The following is a 4,235-nucleotide window of genomic DNA, read 5'->3' as shown; positions in this document are numbered from 1 at the left end:
TCCAGGCTTTACAAGTTGCTCTTTGAATCTTCCCAAACTTACTTAAACTTTCTAAAACACTTGAAATTTTATTAAAAAAAAAAAATAAAGGAATATGAAGTTGACAGAACACAATGGAAGCAAGAAAACACTTTTATTTATTAAAAACGATGCTTTTTTTTTTTTGCTTAGAGCTTCCAACAACATGTTTTAAAATGGAGAATTTTTGTTCTTCAGTTTTAGCGATGAAGGGAGAAGGGAATGGTAATGTGGGGCTGTTACAGTTCTATCATCTCAAAATGTTGTCTCACGTTTCCTATTCTTCTAAGACTGTGCCTCCATCATTCTAATGGCAATTAGAAGCTATGTAATAAAAACGTAGCATCCAAAGGCTGTTTTAAATCATGTTCTTTCATCTCCTTTAAATATTTATTGCTGTCTCAGCAAAAGGCCAAGGATTGGGTGTTAGGTGTAGTTGCAGCTCTGCTAAACACAGCCTTGAGCAAACTCATGGCTGCAGTTGGGGTGACAGTTTGGGAAGGATGGGGGGGCTCTTCACATTCCTGGAAAATCTTATCAGAAGGAAAAAAAACCCGAAACCTGACGGAATGGAGCCAAGGAAAAAGATAAGACTGAGAAGATGATACTCAGCAACTCCAAAGAATGAATGAATGATGCATGATGGTGATGAATAAAAATAAGCGCTGTACTTTTAAGCCGATCTTTTGGCTGTCAAGGTGCGCCTTTGGCTCTCTGCGAAGCACCCGGCCGTACCGCCCTTTGTGCTGCTGTCTCCTGATTTTATTAAACTTTTATTAAACTCTCCCTTTTCTTCAACTTTCCTTCAAATCCTACAGTGCAGCGCGTTTTCCCAGCTGCGCGTGCGCGGATCGCTGCGGGGCGCTGAGCTCTGCGCATGCGCGGGCGGGGACGCATCACCGGTGACATCACCCGTGATCCCTCCGCGTGCCGGACCGCATCACAAATAGTCCCTCCTGGCGGATCACTCCGCGCCGGGACGCATCACCGCTGATTCCTCCGCGGGCAGGACCGCATCACAAATAGTCCCTCTGGCGGATCACTCCGCCTGCGCATGCGCAGAGCCGCCGATCCCTCCGCGGCCGGGCCGCAGCACCGCGGGTCCCTCTGTTCTGAACGGTACCGTGATGTTGGCTTTTCGCACGTTCCATCATTGTTATGGATGGATTGTGATGTTGGTTTTTTCATGTTCCTTAACGTGAGAAAAGCTTTGCCTGGGCTCTGTAATGTAACGCTGTAGAATGGCTGCGGTTTGGGTGCTCAGTTTGGGAAGGATGGGGGGGGGGGTCTTCAGAGTCCTGGAAAATCTTATCAGAAGAAAAGAACCCGAAACCAGACGGAATGGAGGCAAGGAGAAAGATAAGACTGATAAGTGGATACTCAGCAACTCCAAATAATGAATGAATTATGCATGATGGCGATGAATAAAAATAAGCGCTGTACTTTTAAAGCCGATCTTTTGGCTGTCAAGGTGCGCCTTCGGCTCTCTGCCGCAGCACCCGGCCGGCCCTAACACCCTTTTTGCTGCTGTCTCCTGATTGTCCCTTTTATTAAACTTTCCTTCAAATGTTACAAATGGCGAACCTCCCGTTTCACAATTTGGGCCGTACCGGGATAAAGCCTCAGCTCTGGGATCCCCGGGAGCTTTTGGCGGCCTCGCTTTGTGTTCGCAGCGGGGTCCGGGGGGTTCGCAGCCAAACACCCGGAGGGCAAGAGAGGAGACACAGCGCAAAGAAAGGGAAGAAAAGGCTCCCTGAGGTACCGCGGTCATTAAAGACGTAAAATCTTGTGCACCAAGACTCCGAGAAAGGTGAGTGTTTTTTCTTTGCTCTTTTTGGGGGGATAAGGGGATGAAAGTGTGCGCATGAGGCGCGGGCTGGTGACCCCAGAGCTGCGCAGCGAGTGCGGAGCCCCTGAGGCTGCGGCTCTGCTGTGCCGCGAGGGAAGCAGGCAGGAAAGAGGCGGAGTGAGAGATAAAAGGAGTGAGAGAAGCCCCAGGTTAACTGGGACGGGCTTTCAGGGGAGGGATTGGACTCCTTGAAGGAGGGGAGTCAAGAATTTCCTAGTATTGGATCCGAGACGTTTAGGGTTTAAGACTGCCGGATTGAGGGTTCAAAAATTCAAGACATCCGGGCTTAATTCTGCTGAATGGAGGCTTAGTTCTGAGACATTTGGGTTTTGAGACTGCTGGATTGAGAGTTTAAAATAAATAAATAAATTTCAACAAATCCAGGCTTAATTCTGCCGAATTGAGGATTACTCCAAGAACACCTGTGGCTGTGACATGGGCGGACGTGGCCAGCGGTGGCCGTGGTGCTGCTGGTTGCACTCCGTGATCTCCGAGGTCTTTTCCAACCTGGATTCCGCTCTCAAGTCCGCCCCACGGAGGAGCAGCACAAAAGGCACCCCCAGGCTGCGAGGCCGCGGCTCCATCGAACCCGGCTTTGGGCCCGCGGGCAGCTCGGAGTCCTGCGGCCGTGGCTGCTGCGGAGCCGTGCCCAGCTCCACGCCGGGCTCTGGCATCGGCCGGCAGAGCTGGTCCCCTGGGCGGCTCCGGCAGCAGCCTCCGCCTCTGCTCCCCCGCTCCTGGAGGAATCGGCCTCCGAGAGGATTCCCACCTCCTACCCCCCGTCCCTCCCTCGCCTGCCCCGTTCCCCTGGCAGCGACCGCTTCTGCTGCTCCTCTGGAAGGAGAAGCAAAACACCAACGTTCCATCTCGGAACGAGCCCTTTCCGAAGGAAATAACAGCTGTAGACGGTTCTTCCCGATGTGTACAAGGAAAAAGAGTGTCAGGGTTAGGCTTTAGTTGATGGGGGGACTGTGCACACTGGAATATTTAGCACACAAGAAGGGAAATACATCTACTGATTCAAGGTACGCTTTTGGAGGGGTGCAGGCCTTCGGGAAAATGTGGGAAGAAAGGGGATTGCTTGGTTCTGGGAAAGGGGCTGATGCATGGGGGACTTGTTTTGGAGGTTTTAGAGGCATTGGAATTGCCTGAAGAGAGAGCTGTGGTACAGATGGGGGGTCAGCGGGGGGGATGGCCTCAGAGATGGGAGGAGGCAGTCTGGCAGATCGGGGGGGCTGAGGATGCTGCAGAGAATGGGATAAAAAGGGTTGTGTTCATTTTGACCTCCAAGAGCAAAAAATTGGAGACTCCAAAATTCAGTGAAACAGGGAAAAGAATGAAGTAAGAAGGGGGGGAAAGCCAGACGAATGTGGAAAATGGGAACTTCCTGACGGAAGGCAGGTACTTCATAAGTCACTCACCAGAAAAATATTAGAAAACATGCATCAAAAACTCCTTGGGGTACTAAGGCTTTGTGTGATCCCTTTCTAAGGAATTATAGGTGCATTGGAATTTATGGGTTGGCTAAACAAATAACTGAAAGATGTATGGTTTGCCAAAAAGTAAATAAGAAGGTGATGAGACAAACAACTTCAGGAGGTCTGAGCTGGCTCTCCAACCATTTCAAAGTATCCAAGTGGACTTTACTGAACTCCCCCAAGTGCAGAGGTGGAAATTCTTGTTAGTAATAACAGACCATCTTCCCCATTGGGTGGAAGCTGTTCCCACTGTCAGAGCCACAGCCAATGGAGAATGTAAAACCCTCTTAGAACAAATTATTCCTAGGTATGGAATGATTACTAAGATAGACACACTGTCCATCAAAAGTTTTACAGCAACTAACTCAAGCCTTAAGAATAAAATGAGAACTCCATAGCCCATGGCACTCACAGAGTTCAGGACAGTAGAGAGGATGAAACAAACTTTAAAAAGAGAACCTTAACTGAATTAATAATTGAAACTCAAATGTCATGGGTAAAATGCCAACCTCTGGCTTTATGGAGAGTTCAGACACAATCAGGTCAGACCTGAGAGCGTCACCTTACGAAATGATGGTTGGTGTTGGAGATGAAAGTTTGGTAAGAAAGTTTCACAGATGTGTGGGCTTGGCAGAGAGATCTCTGAGTGGGGAGCCTGAGGATGGGACAGAAATGAAAAGCAGGTTTTGATGTAGAGTGGGAGATGTTTGCTGAAACATTGATCACTGAATGGGTGAGAGGACAAAGGGTGGAGATGAGTTGGAAGGAGATTTTTGTGTCAGACAGAGGTCTGTGACTGCAGACAAGGACATGTTTTTCACCAGGTGGGTGGGTCTCAGGAAGAGCAGAAGTAAATAGAAAACATGTTTTTGCCAGGAAGAGAGCTATGG

This window comes from Aphelocoma coerulescens, chromosome 4A (assembly GCF_041296385.1).
Source record: "Aphelocoma coerulescens isolate FSJ_1873_10779 chromosome 4A, UR_Acoe_1.0, whole genome shotgun sequence".
NCBI classification, from domain to species: Eukaryota; Metazoa; Chordata; class Aves; order Passeriformes; family Corvidae; genus Aphelocoma; species Aphelocoma coerulescens.
The sequence above is the reverse complement of the archived record's forward strand: the minus strand, read 5'-3'. Positions refer to the sequence as shown.